The following is a 20175-nucleotide window of genomic DNA, read 5'->3' as shown; positions in this document are numbered from 1 at the left end:
TTCCATCTCATGAGGCAGGCCTTAAACATAATCAGATATTGGGTGATTACTCCCACAAGCTTTGAGCCACTATTGTGTTTTTTTTGTATGTAGATAATTATTGTAGATAAAAGGAACTGTAGCTGGCTGGTGTTCCCTTTCTCCTTTGGTAGCATGCAGAGTACCTTCCAATACCATGGGCACTGCTCTGCAGGGGTGAAGGCTCTATGTAGGCCCAAACTCAACTTCTCCATGTTCAATGAGTTTTATAGTCGTTGTCTTTAATAACAGGGCTTTATAGCTATTTTGGGAAGCTTCTACTGTTTTAGGTATCTATATGACCCCTCAAATGGACCTTAGTTTTAGCTCTCCCTCCCTTTATTCCTTCCCTCTCTCCCCTCTTTCCTCCTCCTCCCCATTTGGTCATCCTGTTCTAGACTCTAGACCCTATTTGGTTATTTCTTGCCACCTACTCCTTTTGGATGGTCTTCCTTCCTTCCTTCCTTCCTTCCTTCCTTCCTTCCTTCCTTCCTTCCTTCCTTCCTTCCTTCCTTCCTTCCTTCCTTCCTTGCCTCCCTCCCTCCATCCCTCTCTCTCTCTCTCTCTCTCTCTCTCTCTCTCTCTTTCTCTTTCTCTCTTTGTTTTTCTATACCCAGGTATGCTATTAAGTTACTAGTATGACATTGCTTCAATTTTTTAATTACAGGCTCTTAGTGCTATGAATTTGTCTATTATTGTTATTGTGTTCCGTAAATTTGGGTATGTTGTATTTTCATTTCCATTCAATTTTAGAAAATTTCTAATTTCTTTGTTAATTTGTCTTGACCCATTTTTTATTCAGTAGTTAAATTTTTATTCAGCTTCCATGAATTTGTAAGCTTTCTGTTGTTTCTGTTGTTGATACCCAGCTTAATCCATGGTGGTGAATCAGTTAGGATGCAGGATGTTACTTCAATTTTCTTTCATCTGTTGAGATTTGCTTTGTGTATGAATATGTGGTCAGTTTTGGAGAAAGTTCCATGAGGTGCTAAGAAGAAAGTATATTCTTTTTTTCTGAATATTAAAATTATTTCACAAAATTGCATGCAATTAATCATTTTATGTATTTTAGTCATGTAAAACTCATTCAAAAGACCTAAAATTTTTGTGTTTTTTGTATGTAATTTATGCTATTAATTTTACAAGTGTTAGAGGATAAGATTAGTTATTCTTTTTTTTAATTAGAAATTTTCACCTCCTCCCATTTCCCTTCCCCTCCCCCCATCCCCTTCCCCTTCCTCGCCAGTCCAAAGAGCAGTCAGGGTTCCCTGCCTTGTGGGAAGTCCAAGGTCCTCCCCCCTCCATCCAGGTCTAGGAAGATGAGCATCCAAACAGACTAGGCTCCCACAAAGCCAGTACATGGAGTAGAATCAAAACCCAGTGCCATTGTCCTTGGCTTCTCAGTCAGCCCTCATTGTCAGCCACATTCAGAGAGTCTGGTTTGATCACAAGCTCCATCAGACCCAGTCCAGCTGGCCTTGGTAAGCTCCCATTAGATCGGTCCCACCGTCTCAGTGGGTGGGCACACCCCTCGCGGTCCTGACTTCCTTGCTCAAGTTCTCTCTCCTTCTGCTCCTCATTTGGACCTTGGGAGCTCAGTCCAGTGCTCCAACGTGGGTCTTTGTCTCTAAGAAAGTATATTCTTTTGTGTTGGAGTGAAACATTCTATAAATATCTGTTTGGTTCATTTGGCTTATAATGTCTGTTAGTTCCAGTATTTCTCTGTTTAGTTTTTGTCTGGATGACTTGTCTATTGGCAAAAGTCGGGTATTGAAGCCCTTCACTATTACTGTGTGTGGGTTGATATATGATTTAAGCTGTAGTAATATTTCTTTTATGAACTTGTGCGCCCTTGTGTTTGAGGCATAGTTGTTAAGAACTGGAATGTCTCTTTGGTGGATTATTTCTTTGGTGAGTATGCACTATTCTTCCCTATCTCTTCTGATTAGTTTTTGTTTAAAGTTCACTTTGCCAGCTATTAAAGCAGCTATGCCAACTTGCTTATTAGGCCCATTTGTTTGGAATATCTTGTTTGTTTGTTTTTCGAGACAGGATTTCTCTGTGTAACAGTCCTGGTCTATAGACCAGACTGGCCTCGAACTCAGAGCAGCCTGCCTCTGCCTCCCGAGTGCTGGGATTAAAGGCTTGCGCCACCACCACTCTTGGCTGTTTGGAATATCTTTTTTCATCCTTTCTCCTGAGGTAATAGCAATCCTCGATAATAAGATGTGTTTCTTGAATGCAACAGGATGTATTCTGTTTTTGAATACATTCTGTTTGTCTGTGTCTTTTTATTGGAGATTTGAGACCGTCTAGGTTGAGAGTTATCAATGAGCAATGCTTATTGATTTCTGCTGGTTTTGTTGTTGCATGCTCCCCCATCCTTCGATTTATGGTCTAATATTCATTCTTTGTGTTTTATTGGGTATGGTTAACCTCTTTAGGTTGAAGTTTTCCTTCTAGCACCTTCTGTAGGGCTGGATTTGTAGACAGATATTGCTTAAATTTGGTTTTATCATGGCATGTCTTTCTTTCCCCATCTATTGATAGAAAGTTTTGCTGTTTATAATAGTCTGGGCTGGCATTTGTGGTCTCTTAGTGTTTGTAGAACATGTCTGGGCCATTCAGGCTTTTAGAGTCTCCATTGAAAAGTCAGGTATTATTCTAATATGTCTGCCTTTATATGTTCCCTGATTTTTTCCCTTGCTGCTTTTAATATATTTTTCTGTATGTTTGGTGTTTTGATTATTATGTGCCATGGAGAGTTTCTTTTCTAGCCCTGTCTATTTTCTGTTCCACATGCTTCTTGTACCTTGATAAGCATCTCCTTCTTTAGATTGGGTAAAGTTTCTTTTATAATTTTGTTGAAAATATTTTCTGTACCTTTGACTGAGATTTATCCTTTTTCCTCTATTCCTATTATTTATAGAGTTGGTATATTATAGTGTCCAATTTCTTGGATTGTTCTTTGACCAAGGAATCTATTTCTTTCATCTTGTCTTCAGTGTCTGAGATTCTCTCTTCCATTCTTGCATTCTGTTGGTAAGGCTTGTCTCTGAGGTTCCTGTTAAAATTCCTAAAATTTTCATTTCTATTTTCCCTCAGTTTGCATTTTAGTTACTAATTCTATTTCCATTTATAGGTTTTGGACAGTTTTCTTTATTTCATTGTACTATTTGTATTTTCATAGATTTCTTTAGTTGACTTATTAATTTCCTCTTTAAGGACCTCTAACATGTTCATAAAGTCTATTTTGAGGTCCTTGTCTGGTGCTTCTGCTATATTGATTTCTTGGGGTCTGCTCTAGGAAAGGCCCCAGGCTCTAGTGGACATATTGTTCTAGCTGTTACTGGTTGTGTTTTTAGACTGTCATCTAGGCTTCTGGGTTTAGAATTATTATATCTAGATGCTGATATCTGGTCTTGTCTTTGTTGGGTAGGTGTTCCGTTCCTTGGTTTCTGTTCCCCTCTCTTTCATGGGAGAGTGTGGTGGCTGTGGGTTACCTGGTAAGAAGTGCTTTCACCATCCTGTCAGGTGTGGCCACTGGGGTTCACTGTAGAATGTGTTTCTGGATATACTTAGTAATGGAGATGGGCTGGGTTTGTGCTGAAGGGATCCACAGGAAGGAGGAACCAGGGCATGCTGCCCGATGGGGATGTGCCTCGTCCCTTGTGACTGGGAGCAGAAAGGGAGGAGAGGCTGCAGCAGGTGTTTTGTTGCAGGGCTGAGGATGAGATTGGGAGGCTGGGGGATCGAGGTTGGAGTAGACAAGGAGAATGAAGATCCGAGGATCACCTACTTCCTTCCCCCGCTGGTGCGGCCTGTGGTTGCCAGGGAACGACTGGGAGTTAGTTGGTAGCTGATACCTTTCAAAACATTTTCAATCTGAGGTTGGTTGGGTCCACAGATGTGGAACTCACAGGAGTAGAAGGTAAACTATACATAAATTCTGTATACTGAAAGAACCTAAAAATCACAGTATCTGAGTAGTAAACTTGTCCGGAGCTGAGATTCAAGTAGCCACGGCCTGAGGACACCTCTGAAACTGACGTCAAAGTAAACCCTTCTGCTCTGCTGAGACAAACACTCAAAGAGCAGCTCTGAGGACAAAGGTTTATTAAGCTTGCACTCCAGGTCCGCTGCTGAGAGGGTAAAGCAGGAGCCGGGAGCAGACAGTCACAGCGTGACCACAGTCAAGGGCAAAGAGGATCAAAGACATCCATGCTGCCTACGCGTTTGCCTTGCCTGCCTTTCTTCCCTAGTCAGTACTCAGTTCTCTGAGTTCTGGGTATCAGGTTCTAAGCCAATGAAGAGACCAAACTAGTCTAGATAATCCCTCTGTTGGGGTCCGGTGCTAGCCCAGACCATAAATTATTTGTCTGGACTAGACCCCAACATAAACTATCTCTCTTGACCGGCGTGGAGGTGCGGGAATAAAGACACAGCTCACATGGCTTTATAGGGAGGGAGGTTCTCAGAGATCCCTCATGAAATCCCGAGTTCACATCCTGAAGAATTCCTCATTTATTTTCCAAACAGCCAAAGCGTAAACTAAGGGGTAAATACACTAGCACTCTGTTTCCTAGGTAACCAGGTGAATGTCTCTGGTCACCGGCTACTTCTTTAACCACACCTTTCTATACCCATTTTGTCTCGTCCGCAGCTCTGTCACAAGCTTGGAATTGGCACCTCTTCTCAGGCGATCAACATAATTACAAAGCAAGGAGCAGCATATCCTGAGCTTTTGTTAAGATAGTGACAGCCTGTCTGGAAGGGCATGTGGCTGCTTCAGATACTGACTATGGCTTTAGATCCTAGCTGCCATACCATATAGAAATATGAGCCTACATCCCTCAGTTGAGAATCCCTCCTTAAGTGATTCTAGGTTGAAGCAACTTAACATGTTAGCCAACCAGTACACCTTCTCTCCTTAAGTTGCTTTTTCCTTGGATATTTTGCGTGCCTGCGCGCGCGCGCGCGCGCACACACACACACACACACACACACACACAATTTTATAAGGCAACTAGCCGAGGCTCTTCAGAAAGACCGTCAAAAGCTGCAGAGAAACCCTGTCTCGAAAAACCAAAAAAAAAAAAAAAAAAAAAAAAAAGATAAATCACAGGTTGTGTATTCTGGTTTTAAAAACACATAGCTAATAAATATGATACACAAATCTTGAGTTATTCTTGATTTTGAAACAGAGTTGGGGACAATCACAGGAATTCGAATATTAATTGGATGTTTGGAAATAGTGTTAACTTTCATAGACAGCAGTGAGGTACCACTGATCTATGTTAAAGAAAGAGGAAATATAAAAATGAATTTGTAGCCGGGCGGTGGTGGCGCACGCCTTTAATCCCAGCACTCGGGAGGCAGAGGCAGGCGGATCTCTGTGAGTTCGAGGCCAGCCTGGTCTACAAGAGCTAGTTCCAGGACAGGCTCTAAAAAAGCTTCAGAGAAACCCTGTCTCGAAAAACCAAAAAAAAAAAAAAAAAAGAATTTGTAGCAGGGTATAGTGGCACACATGTTTAAGTCAAGCACTTAGGAGGCAGAGTGAGGCAGAGCTCTGTGTGTTTGAGGCCAGGCTGGTCTACATAGTAAGTTACAGGCTACCCTAGAACTGTAGACTACAGAGTAAGATTCTGTCTCAAAAAATAAATAGGTAAATAAGTAATTCTAAGTTAGAGAGAGAGCAAGCATGCAAGATAGTACATGAAGCTGAGTGGGTAGGAAGGAGAGGACTTGGGAGAGGCTGAGGGGAGGGGGTGACTATAGTCAAAATGCATTGTTTGGAAATTTCAAAGAATTAATTAAAACATAAACATTATAAATTAATATAAAAAACAAAGAAAACATATAATTCTAATGGAGGAAGAAATTATTCTTATTCATAAGAGAAGTCCAACATTTCATAGTATTTATCTTAGGGAGCTAAGATTTTAGGGAGTATTGATCTTGGCACCTTGATCCACAAATGTGAGAAACAATTTTTCTATTGTTTAAGTAACATTGTCCACAAGGAATGACAATGTGTGTTTACGAGATGACTAAGCCACTATTATAAATATGTTCCTTGAGGTGTAGAAGACAACACATGATAAACTTTATTATGAACTGTCTCAAACAAGTGCAGATGATATCCCCGTGGAAGCTATCATTCAAAAGAAATACATGAACATTTTTGGAAAATAGAGATGGCATGGTTGTTCAAAATGTTTTTTTTATAATCCAACACAAATATACTTAAGTAATATATTACTGAGAAAGTATATAAACTCTAAGTCACAAATACAGATGTGATGATCTAAAGCAAAATATTAGAAGATTAAATTTAAAATCAAAAAGTTGATTCTCAGATGCAAAGTCCATTTAACACCTGAATGTTAAATGGCAAGATTCATCATATTAATAGAATAAAGCACAGAACTTAGATGACTGCTCCAATAGATGCAGGATCAGAACTTTCCAGAATTCAACATTCATCTGTAATTTTTAGGAAGGGAGCCACAAAGTAAGACTATAAATGATAAGGGACATCTATAAACACCTTGTCTAACCTCACACTTATTGGCAAAGATGGAATTATTTTCCTCTATGACCAGGCACATAGCAACAGTGAACATTTTTATTGCTTCTCTCAACACTATATTGCAACTCCTGGTCCCTTTCTCGCTATTATAGCCAAATACCTGGCAAGAAACACCTTAAGGAAGGGTCTATTCTGGCTGGCAGTTTACGAACCGATGCAGCCCGTCATGATGGAGAAGGCATGGTATCGAGAGCTTGAGGCAGCTGCTCACATGGCATCTACAGTCAGGAAGCAGAAGCTGACGGATGCTGGTGCTCTCAGCCTGCTTCCTCCTTTTTATTCAGTCCAGGACCCCAGCCTTTGGAATGGTACCCCCACCATCTTACTTAACCCAATGTAGACACCTCCTTACAGTCATGACCAGAGACCTGTGCCCTCAGTGATTCTAGATCCTACCACACTGGCAATCATATTAACTATCACACTTGGGTAATGTAATACGACTAAAATACATAAACACACAAATAAATAAAAATATACAAATTTCAAAAGGTGTTCAGTTGTCCCTGATGAGAAATGGTATGAATTGCTTATTTGGAAAACCCCAGAAAGTCTGTAAGATAATTACTAAAACTAATATGTAAATTTGGAAAGGTTACAGGATCTAAAGTTAATATATTAAAAAAGTCAAATAATTAGAAAATGAATTGTTAGGGTATAGCACTCCCCCAAATAAAAATATCTAGGAATGCATGACATCCAAGGCCAATATACTGAAAACTACACATCGCTATGAGATACTGGAGATCTAAAATCTCAACAGTGTGTGTGTGTGTGTGTGTGTGTGTGTGTGTATGTGTGTGTGTGTGCGCACGCATTTTATTGGTTTGTTCATTTCCAGAAATCTGTATGTCTTTAGATGAGATTCCGATTATGTGTTTCAAAAATTCAATGAGGGGGCTATAAATGAGTCAGCTTCTTCACTTATTTTCCTTCATTTTAGTAGTAATAATACGGGGGTATTTGTTTGTTCGTTTGTTTGTTAGAGTGAAAAAAAAAAATCCTTCAGCCCACCCAGCTGTATATGAACCAAGGACCTAGGATGGCAGAGACTAGTGGCCATTAAAAAAAAAATCTCCATGGGCCAGTGGATCCAAGTGTGTTGTCCCCAAGTGTGTTGTCTCCAAGTGTGTTGTTCCCAAGTGTGTTGTCTCCAAGTGTGTTGTCTCCAAGTGTGTTGTCCCCAAGTGTGTTGTCCCCAAGTGTGTTGTCCCCAAGTGTGTTGCCAGTGAAGATTAATGACAAGGATTCGTGTGGATACAGGCAAAGCCGAAGCAGGCTTTATTAGGAATTATGACAGAAAATTGAAAAAAAAAAAGTGACGAAATTTGAGGAACCATGGAAAAGAAAAATTCTTATGAATGGAAAGGTTTCTAGGAGAGGAAAGCTGTTGAGTTTCCTTTGTCTTGGAGTTTTATTAAGCAATAACAGACACTGGACAAAGTGGGAGGTCATCGCTCCTGAGATTGGTCAATTCTCTGGGCTTTCGTGGCCTGAGCCAAGAGAATGTCCATTTGCTGTGTCCTGGATATTTTGGCCCAACCAGGGAGAGAGGTGGTCAGCAGTGTTCATACACTGCTTACCCAGACAGGGGAGTTGAAGCCTCCCTCTGTCTATTTTGACTCTAGCCCTGTCCTTGATTGTCACTTGGCTAGTCACTTGACTGTCACCTAGCTGTTAGTCAGTGCTAACAACCTCTTATCTTGCAGGAGTCTCAAGAGCTGTTAATTACACTAAGCTCTCTTTGTTCTTGTATTTACACAATCAGCTTGTGGTGTTACTATGGTAGAGAGGTTAACTCTAGCCCAGCCACAAAATGCAGCTGGAGTATGTGTGGCTAGCTCATGTTTAGCTACCTGTCTACAGGGCCGTCTGAAGTGCTCTTGTTAGATAGCATCTTTACTTACAATTAAGTCTGTATAATTAGCTGTATTGGAAGCAAGAGTACACGAAAGTCCAGTCGTGCCTAACACATGTCTCTCAAGGGTGAGGGTGGAGGGGCAGCCAGCCTGCAGTCGCTGGTGAAGAGCAGTTCTGTGGAGTAAGAACACAATTGGAGCTATCACAGTACCTGATCTCAGGTTATACTACAGAGCTATGGTGACAAAGAGCCTAGCGCGCGCACACACACACACACACACACACACACACAGAATAGAGCAAAGTGACAAAGTATGGCTACCTACTATTTTTAAAGGTGGCAAAAACATGGGAAAAAAAGGAATAGCGCACTCGGGAGGCAGAGGCAGGCGGATCTCTGAGTTCGAGGCCAGCCTGGTGTACAAGAGCTAGTTCCAGGACAGGCTCTAGAAACTACAGGGAAACCCTGTCTCGAAAAACCAAAAACCAAAAACCAAAAACCAAAAACCAAACAAACAAAAAAAAGGAATAGCTTATTCAACGAATGGTGCTGGCAAAACTGGGCATCTGCCCAGAGAAGGGATTTCATTAGATCTATATCTTTCACCTTGAACAAAGATCAGCTCAAAGTGATCAACAACCTTAATTTCAAACTGAAATGTTGAAACTGCCTGAGGAACTGTTCCCAAGGAGATGGTGTGACTTTTCTGCCCACAAAGGTGTGCCTCCTGGCTGCTTCACACCTCCACCTAAGATTCGTATGACCAGCCTTTCTGCTTTTGAGCTTTTTACATTGTAAGCTACAGACCACTAGAGAATTATTGTTTATTCCCTTGATGACCAATATTTACCATTTTTTCTTGTACTTATTAGACTGGTAGCCTTTTATAAAGTGTCCAGGTGCCCATCTAATTAGACTGACTTCATCTTCCTGAACTGTAAGGAATATGTTATAGTACGAATGAATAAACGTTCTTTGTCTGACATATTGATATTTTCTCCAAGTCTGTATGTTGACTTTTGTCTTTTTAAAATTGAAACTAAATTTATTTAACAGATAACACAAAAACTGTACAATAATGAGACATCCACTCTGCGATAGTTCTGCATATGAACACACCATGCAAGTCTGAGAGTCCACTCCGTGAAACTTCTGCATATGAACGCAACATGCAAGTCTAAATTGGGCTAAGCCTTCCTCTCCTAAAACTCAAGCCATTGTTTTGTGATAAAAATGTCCCAAATACTTCCCTCCAGCTTTTTACTGTAATAGCCACGCCTAGCTCTTATTTTAAGAGTGGTCAATAGAATTCAAAAGAAGGTTTCAAGGTCACTACCTCAAAGATATAAATATGTCGGCTTCTAATGTGAAGTAAAAACAGTCTTTGTGCTGGACAGTGGTGGCGCATGCCTTTAATCCCAGCACTCAGGAGGCAAAAGCAGGCGGATCTCTGTGAGTTTGAGGCCAGCTTGGTCTACGAGAGCTAGTTCTAGGACAGGCTCCAAAGAAAGCTACAGAGAAACCCTGTGTCGAAAAACAAACCAAAACAAAAATGAAACGAAAAAAAAAAACCAGAAAACCAAAAATTGTCTTTGTTACTTCAATACACAAAAAGCTGAATTCACATATTCAGCCTGAAAAGGTAAAAGCCATGACAGAATTAAAAGTAGACTGAAAAAAAGCTTCATGTTCTTTATCATGACTCCCAAGTCCTTTGGCCTGCATTCTGTCCTTCCTCATCACCTAATAGTACCATCCCTACGTCTCCTTTCTAAATTTTAGACTATGCCCATACCTACAATGATAGATTGCCTACAAATATATTTCCAAAAGATCAACATAATATCTTACTTATGACTTAACTAAGACTTTCTTTAAAATATAACACATTGTCTTAGGGGTTTTATTGCTGTGAAGAGACACCATGACCATGGCAACTTTTATAAAGGAAAGCATTTAATTGGGGTGGCTCACTTATAGTTTCAGAGGTTCAGTCCATTATGATCATTGAGGGGAGCAGGGCATTGTGCAGGCAGACACGGTGCTGAAGGAGTAGCTGATAGTCCTACATCTTGCAGGCAATATGAAGTTGACTAAGACACTGGGCAGTATCCTGAACATAGGAAACCTCAAAGCCTGTCCCCAGAGTCACACACTTCCACCAACAGGGCCACACCTCATAGTAGTCCATTTCCTAGGAGATTATGGGGGCCAGTTGCATTCAAACTACACATAAAGTAGTTTTCATAAAACTTTATGCGTACTTTAATACCATAAAGTGCCCATCCATAAAAAGGAACAGACTGTTGCTACAAAGAGAGATGTGGATGAGTCTCAGTCATTATGGTGAGTGAAAGAAGCTAGCCAACAAATTATATATATACATATATATGTATATATATGTAGAGAGGGAGATATTTATATTTTATATTAAATACACACACACACACACACACACACACACACACACTTCATTAGGGTTTCTATTTCTGTGACAAAACACCATGACCAAAGCAACTTGTGGAGGAAAGGGTTTATTTCACTCAGTTTCATATAACAGTTCATCATCAGAAGCAGTGAGGGCAGGAACGAATGTACGCAGAGCAAGAATCTGGAGACAGGAGCTGTTGCAGAGGCCATGGAAGGATGCTGCTTACTGGCTTGCTCCTCATGGTTTGCTCAGCCTGTTTTCTTATAGAACCCAGGCCCACCAGCCTGGTGATAGCATCACTCCTGCATAGGCCCTCCTGCATTGATCACTAATTAAGAGAATGCCCTGCAGCTGAATCTTTGGAGGCATGTTCTCCATTGAAGCTAAGCTCCCCATTCACTGGATGAGGGCTGGCCTTTAAGCAGAGGTGTGAGCTTGGGAAGAGACTTTGGTCAAGCTCAAATCTTGGGAGAGGCTCAACTGAGTGCTATCAGCCGCCATTACAGCCTGTGCAGGGGTCTGAGCTACATTATGACGTCAGCTGCAGAAGGGACCACTTCATCTGTCGTGCAGATAAGTAAAATTAACAACTAATGCCAACCTTTAAAGGATTGAGCACCACTCACCCAGGACTGGAAGCAAGAGAGTGTTTATTTTTACCATTCTGAAAATGTTTTGAAGGCATGGGTCAAATTTAAGGAAAATTTATTTATTTATTTATCTATCTATCTATTTATTTATTTATTTTTATTCATCTATTTATTAAAAGGAAAAAGTTAAGATGTCTTAGTTTTGGCTCTTAGAGCAAGATGCCACAGACTGGGTGGCTTAAACAGCCTGTGCTTATTGCTCATGGCTCTAGAAATATTAAGTCCGAGATCACCGATTTTAGCTGGGCCGTGGTGTGCACAGTTTTAGTTTCGGCACTCAAGAGGCAGAGGCAGGAGGATTTCTGTGGGTCTGAGGCCACCCTGGTCTACAGAGCAAGTTGCAGGACAACCAGGGCCACACAGAGAAACCCTCTCTCTAAAAATGATTAAAACCTGAAACTATTACCCGATCTCATGCTGGTGAGGGCCCTCTTCCTAATCACAGAGAGCTGTGCCCTGCTGCTCCCTGTACGTGGTGAGGGAGGGGCAATAGGCTCTCTCCCGTTCCTGTGCGGCACTGTCTCCAAAATGAGAATGACTTCCATGTCCTTGTTACCTTTGAAGGGCTGCATCATCAAACGCCATCACACTGGACTTAGGGTTTCAGTGTGTGCTTTGGGGAGGTAGAAAGGTCGGTTCACAGCAATGGTAAAAAGGTGTAAAAAGAGGAAGCAAAACAGAGTCTGCGCACACACGCAGAGTTGTGCACACAGAAAACCTAAAGGGACCATAAAGGAATAAGTGAATTGGCAAGGCCGTAGACGGACAAAGTGGGCACAGAAAAATTATTCACATTTCTATTGATAGCAACAGATCAGAAAAATAAATTGAGAAAAGTACCATGCCATGATAATATATATTATAATATATTATATTATTTTAGATGAAAATAAAGATATTTAAAATTGCTGTTCCGAAACTACAAAAGCAGATCTATCAAACAGTGGCATGTTTCATGCTAAAGTTAGAAAACTCAATATCTTTATGATGACAAATGCCCCTAAATTTACTTACAGGTTCAAGAGACTTTCCTCAGAGTTTTAAACATGTGGATGATGATACATTCATGCGGAAGAGCACGAGACTTGGATGACCCACACAAAAAGAAGAAAAGAAGAAAGGAGTCTTGAGTTACCATGTTTCAAGGCAAACTGTGATACAATAATTAAGATTTCAGGTAGAATAACAGATAAATGAGTGGATAAAACAACATACAGCTCTGAAGGATGGAACAGTGGAGTAAAGCTCTTTGGTGGCCTTCAGGCTGAAGACATGGGGAGAGCTGATGCCCTGGCTGGAGTCTATGGCCGCTCACAGGTTCCCGTTTACTTGAGGGATCTTGGTCTTTTCCCTGAGGCCTTCAATTGATTGGGTGAGGCACGTGTACGTTTAGGGGGTAAATACACTCTCTTCTGATACTGATTTAAACGTTGATTTCTTCTTAAAACACGTTCTCAGACATTATGAGCAAATTTGTGATAGTGAGACCTAGCCAAGTTGACACAGCGTGTCCAACAGGCTGATGCGTCAGAGTCTGCTACTTAATAGAAGAAGGGTCTTTCTGTTCTAGAGCAAATGGATAACTGTGAAAAAAAAAATAATTTCTAACTTTCCTCATATTACACAGGAAATTGAACTTGACATGGCCATAGACCAAAATGTAATAGGTAAAATTTATAAAGCTTTTATCTAACAGAAGCGAGACACAGATTTCCATACCTAGGGATAAGTAAAGACTTCTTAAGAACCAAAAATAAATAATCCCAAATGCATAACGGACAGCTTAGAATTAATAGCCACTGAAAAGGCCACCAGTAAGAAAGCGTGACCCACTCGTCACACTCACAACGTGTGTACTTATTTGACAAGGACTCGTGCATATATAAACAACTCTAACTCAGGAATAAGAGGGATAAATATTCTAGCTAAAAATGTTCAAGAAAGACAATTGGGGAAATATGAGCTGGGCATAGTGGCGCATGCCTTTAATCCAGCACTCAGAGACAGAGGCAGGCGGATCTCTGTGAGTTTGAGGCCAGACTGGTCTACAGAGTGAGTTCCAGGACATATACAGGGCTGTTATACAGAGAAACCGCATCTCATAAAACACCAATTAACCAAAGAAACAAACAAAGGAATTGGAAGCATACATCAAATATCTATATCTATCTATAGATACAGACCAGGAGGCTGGAGAGATGGTACAGATGGTTAAATGCCCAGCAGCTGTTTAAAAACTGGGTGTAGTGGCATACAACTGAAACCCCAGCTCCCGGGGGGGTGGGGGGCAGAGAAGGAGAATCCTATGGGCTTGCTGTCCAGCCAGCCCCGAAACAGTGAGCCCTGGGTTCACAGCAACCCCCTACCTCAAAATCTCAAGTGGTGAGCAGTAGAAGACAGTGTTCCCTTCTGGCCTTCATGTGTGCAGGCACAGGCCAGTGCACCCATATACATGTGCACCACATGCACACACCACGTATACACACATACTCAAAAAAAAAAAAGAGAGAGAGAATGTATCCAAGTGGTCATCAAATCTACAGGAAGGTGTGCAACACTACTACTCATGAGGTGAATACAAATTAAGACCAGTGGTACAGTCATCAGATCAAACACGTGAGCAACTGCCTATAGCAGGCGCTCATGGAGAGGGAGAACACGTGACCCTCCTGTGGTGCTGAGGGGAGTTTAAAAGCTCCAGAACGTCGGGAGTCCATGTTTCTAAGAAAGATGAACATGCATAACAATTCCACACCTCAGACACATATTCTAGACATGGGTTCATTATAACCCCAAAAAGGCTTGCAGGAAGCTTAATCAGTGTAGAAGCTGTGAACGTGAAGCCACCCCTAGTTCTATGTACAAACAATGATACATACAGGGAACGGGATCTCTCTCAGCAATGGACAAGAACAAAGGATGAATACGCTCATTGTTCTCCGTGGATTCCCCCCACGTGTTTCAATGTGTGTGTGATTGTAAAGCTGACTTCTGTGATGTTTCTGTGATTTGTGGACACGCATGGATGGGCACAAATTTGTAACCACCTGTTGCATCCAGTTCCAATGAGGGGCCGGAAGTCATATGTTATCTATCGGCTCTCATGCTGGACATGTGTTATTTTCATAATTTATTTCTGTAATTTATTTATAATTTTATTTATTTATTTTATATTAATAAATAAATTTATTTATTTTCATAATTTCACATTTCTAACACTTTCATGCTTTTTGTTGTTTAAAATGATCCCCCATGCGGAGTGCTAAGATCCAGGTTGTGCTTAGTGCAAGAAGGCCACAATATGAAAATTATTAAATATGAGATTTTAAACAAGAACACCAATTATGACTTTTGTTGATTATGTATATTGATAATCTTACACACACACACACACACACTAGTGGTTCATTCCGTGTTGGACACATATCATGGATATAACATAATACTCAGTAGGAATTCCATTCATGTTATGTTATTTAAAAAAAAAAAACTGGCAAGTCTAACCTATGGACGTCACAAAAGCTATGGGCTACAGGGGAGTACCAACTGGAAGACAGCCTAAGGACAGTCTGGGTTGTGGAAAGGTTCTGTTTTCCCCTGGGAGCTGGTGGTAAATCAGAGATTAGAATTGGTTTCAAAGCTATCATTTGGGTTAGCTAGCTGCATTGCTCTATTATAGCCACAAGGTGGCAGTGTTGTAGAGGGGACTAAAATCGGCTAAAATCGTGCGTTTGCTTAGAAATGGCTTGTGTTCTGTTCCATCAAGAAGCCTTCTGTTCCTTGTGACAGAGTAATCAGTGTCCTTTGAATGAGACCTACACTGTCCCCAGGGAAAACAGCACACAACACAGCACACCCCTGAAGGCAGCTACCTTTCTCCTGGCCCTGTGAATCAGCTCAGATGCCTCACTCCAGTCTGGATCCTACACCCAATAAGCAAGTTCCATTTTCTGAACACCAGGTACCCCAACGTGTCAAACATCGTCATTTAAACGGAAAATGCCCTGCACTTCGCAGACAGTTTAGAAGAGAAACTTGTTGCATAATAGCTGTTTCTGGAAGAAAAACTTGGAAGTGGAGGAGATGCTTCTCAACAGGGATGTAAATTGTACTTCATCGAGAAAGACAGGGGAAGGTGAATTCCAGGCTGTTAACACTGTGTACCTGGGATAGGGTGGGATAAGGTGACCAACAGCAACATGGGTAGCTGAAGCATTTATATAATTATTGCTTATCAGTAAAAACTCAGGAGTCAGATATTGGGGTAAGAACCTGATTGAAGCCGGGCGGTGGTGGCGCACGCCTTTAATCCCAGCACTCGGGAGGCAGAGGCAGGCGGATCCCTGTGAGTTCGAGACCAGCCTGGTCTACAAGAGCTAGTTCCAGGACAGGCTCCAAAGCTACAGAGAAACCCTGTCTCGAAAAAACCAAAAAAAAAAAAAAAAAAAAAAAAAAAAAAAAAAAAAAAAAAAGAACCTGATTGATCAGCAAAGCCATGGAGAAGCAATCAGTGACCTCCTTTGTCTCCTCCCTTGACCCAAAAAGACTGAGAATCCTTATAACCCCACTCCACGACTTCCTGTGTCTCTCTATAGATGTCCTCGGTCCTCCAAAACCTCTATGACTAATTTGGTCAGATCATAGCTAGCTCTGCCCTCTGATTCAAAGTAAACTTTATTGGCAATCTCAGGAATGTCAGAGTGTGATCCAAATATTCCACTACAGGCAGTCATATAGTCTCATGTATGTAAGCTGTGCAGAGCAAATACATGTATGTTCGTATATGTACATACATATGCACCACATTTGCATATATAAATCTATCCTCTTTGGGTATGTGGTATGTATACACATCTGTGTGTCTGCATGTGTGTATGAGAGTGGTCACATGTGGGTGCAGGAGTGTGGACTGTGCACGTATGGAGATCAGAGATTAACATTCGACATCTGCCTTGATCATTCTCCACTGTATTTCCTGAGTCAGCCTCTCTTGTTGAACCTGGAGTTAGTTCATTAGGCTAGTCTAGCTAGCCAAGCTGCCTTGGGAATCTCATTGTCCTCCCGAGCCCTGGGACTACAGATGGACGGCCATGGCTGCCTGGAATGGGTGCTGGGGATTTGTAGTCCTGTCCCCGTGGTTGCGGAGCAAGCACTTTAGGCACTGAAATATTCCTCCAGCTTTTCTTCTTAAATTAATTTTTTCTTATAACTATATCGTATATACTGAGCATGTCTTGCCCCTGGACCAACAGCCCTTTCTTTTCTCACCCTTCTCCTTTCTCCCAGTGTGTCTCTGTGGTCCTGGTGACTTCTCCTGTCACCTGTCAAGGTGGGCAGAGGTCACCGTTCAGATCTCCACTGTGCTCAGGACTGTCACGGTCCAGCGTCCAGAAACCGAGAAACAGGGACTTCCTTCTCTGCTGCAGGCAAAGTGGCTGCACCCAAGAGCCTCCTCTACTCTCCGTCCACCAGCAGTCTCCACGGAGGCCGAGGCATGCATGCATGCCTTTGGCTCTCTCCCACTCACAGGCATACTTGGGAGGTGAGCAGCAGCTCTCCCTGTCCCTTCCTGAGGAACTGGAGGGAGAGACCCAACTAACCTTTTAACAGCACAGGTTCTTACTCCCACCTCCCTGGCCCCTAACAGCATTGCCATTCGAGTTCCAAGTTAAGCACATCTTTTTTTTTTTTTTCTTCTAAAATCTTTTTACTACCCACAAGCATAGTCTTCGGTTCTTTACTAAAACCACCACAGCCTTAAGAATGAGCTTCATGTTCAATTCTATCCCAGCACCAAGTCCTCCGTGGCCATCTTCCCCTTCTGCTCTTGTGTGGTTTATGCCAGTATGTCAGATTTCTTAGGGAGAGACTGCAGTTTCCCCGCTGCACGCGGTGTGCACAAAAGAGTTACAACTGAAAACTGGAGGAGCAGATCATTTCTGATTCTGTTCTCATAATCACACGGATCCTTCAAGGCCCGGAAGCGTGTTCTATTGTCAGATGCCACCATGTGGCATGGGCCCCCGTAGACCCAGATCATCCGAATCCAAGGGTTCTGAACCAGCGTGGGCAACTTAGCAAGACTGTCAACGAGACAAACCAGAACAAGATGCCGAACTAGGAAGAATGAGAGGAGGGTGAATTAAGTAAAGCCAGTCAGAATTTCCTCCCCTTCCCAAGAATGGCGTTAACTGAGAAGGGAGATTCCCAAAAGACGACAGAAAGCAGGGGTACTGCGGTGCAAAGCAAGTCCTCGGTCGGAATTCATGAAAACAATGTTGAGAGGAAACAGGCTTGGCTAAACTAGGAGAAACTGGGCCCAGAAGGAACGAGACGTTCTCAGAAAGCCAGGTTGGGCTGTGCAGGTCTCTGCACGGCATTTTCACACCGACTCGGGTGCATTTTCTTTCCCTCGGTAACAAAGGTGGGGCGCTTGACACTGAGCCGGCTCCAGGTCGTGACGATCTAGACCGAACTATGTAAAAACGAATACAGCCAAGGGGCCAAAGAGAAGGATCAGTGGGGAAAAGCACCGGCCACCAAGCCGGTACCGTGAGCAGAATCCCCAGGACGCACATTATCCTCTGAACTCTACATGCTCCCTGTGGCACGTTCGTATCCTCTCAACCCACATACGTGCACAATAAATAAATAAATGTTCTGAAAAAGATTCCATCTGTAGAAGAAGGAAGAAGAACCAATACCTTTCTGACCTTCATTAACTTCAGTCTCTTTGGCTAAGTCTTCAGACCAGAGGTCAGCTATAACCTTGGGAAGGCTTGAGAAACACCACGCTGGAATGCATCCTCTCCCTGAAGGGTTTCACGTCTTCGTGCTCAGACTGAATATGATCTTTTTTCCTCCCTAAGTATGAGTCTAGGAACAGGTGACTGAAAGACCCTCTTTATTTCAATAGGAGAGTTTTATACTTAGATAAATGTGCATAAAATGCTGTCTGGGATTTTTCAGATATTTAACCAATCCATTTGGAAGACTAAAATCTTGGATATGAAAATCATATCCAAGATTCAGTGGATTAACATTTGCTGATTAATCAAATACAAAGTTGTAAAACTATACCCGTTCCATTCTGAGCTCTGCTTGCTATGCAGTACAGGAACTAGGCTGAAGATTTAAACACACACACACACACACACACACACACACACACACACAGAGACAGAGAGAGAGAGAGAGAGAGAGAGAGAGAGAGAGAGAGAGAGAGAGACGGGCCACAGGGACATCCTTGAGACAAGAATGCTTAGAATGCCCCATTTATTGTGCTCAGGGGCAGTTTATATAGGGCTCTGGCCACGCCCCAGCTCTTGGGATCGTTCAGCTGCAGACTCAGCAGAACCCACTCCCCTGCCATCAGGGTCTCCCACTCAGAGCAGCTGCAGGCTGCTCAAAGCAGAGGAAAACAAGTTGTTTACAAGAAATCCAGGGTCTGGTGGTCTGCAGTCCCCAACACAAAGTGTGTCAATGAATAGGACCAGGTCAATATAGGTGGATTCTGTTTTCATGATGTGGGAAGCTGTCAAGTGTCAATTCCAGAAACGACAATGACCAAGATGAAAGCAAAGGTACCACAGAGAGCAAGTTTGTAAAGAGATTGGCACAGGGAAACAAATAGTATCAGGGGAAGTCAGAAATGTATCTTGCTGGCTCATCATGTGTCTGGATTTGGCTTGAGGAAGGCACGACTTCAAGTCACCTGCATGTCATTTACCAATTGATAATAGAGAGGAGAAGAAGTGCAGTTGCAGTGGGTATTCGCTCTGCCTACGAGTGCAGTTGCAGTGGGTATTCGCTACTAGTGCAAGTTGTATGGGTATTTGCTCGGCCTATGTACCCACTACATGCAGGGACGTCCATAAGATACCAAGAAAGTGGAAGAACAGTCAGCTGCACTGCCAAGTCCTAAAAATGGGGGTGGTATATGACTTTAGTATTCAAGATAGGAAACAGGAAAATGTACCAGCAAGAAGTCTTGATTGCAATTACCAGGAAAGCCAAGCATGAAAGAGAGGAGGCCGATGAAGAAATCCATGGATCATGCGGCGACATCAGGATGAACTAAACCTACTCAAGCCTCAGGGTATGGATGATCGTGCTACCTACTTTACAAAGGAAACTTGATGGCCTAAAGCCTCATGTTACTTAGCTCCAAGAACCTGTGGGTCCGGAAACTGTGTGGCTCAGCTGCAATCTGTGACTCAGGTTCTCTCCCAGGCTGTAGCCACCTGAAGGTCCACCTCTTCCGTGGCTGTCAGCAGATTCAACTATTTGAGGGGCCTTAGTTCCTTGGCTGGTAACTGAACATTTTCCCTCTGTTCCGTGGATATACTGGTCTCTCCACAGGGTAGACTATAACACGGTGGCTGTCTTTCTGTGGAGCAATCTAGCAAGAGAGAGAGCAAGAGGATAGAAGCAGACTCTTTTTTTTAATTGACTTCTCCTTTTTGCCCACACTGGAAAGGAGGGATATACCCAAAGGTGATGGCACTTGGAGGCTATTGTGGAAACTTCCTATCACGGAAGCATTACTTGGATCAGACTTTGTCAAATGTAGCTATATGTTAAGATGAATGCACAATTCTTACTTCACTGGCTCATAATGAGT

The sequence above is a fragment of the Arvicola amphibius genome, chromosome 2, assembly GCF_903992535.2.
Source record: "Arvicola amphibius chromosome 2, mArvAmp1.2, whole genome shotgun sequence".
Taxonomy (NCBI): domain Eukaryota; kingdom Metazoa; phylum Chordata; class Mammalia; order Rodentia; family Cricetidae; genus Arvicola; species Arvicola amphibius.
The sequence above is the reverse complement of the archived record's forward strand: the minus strand, read 5'-3'. Positions refer to the sequence as shown.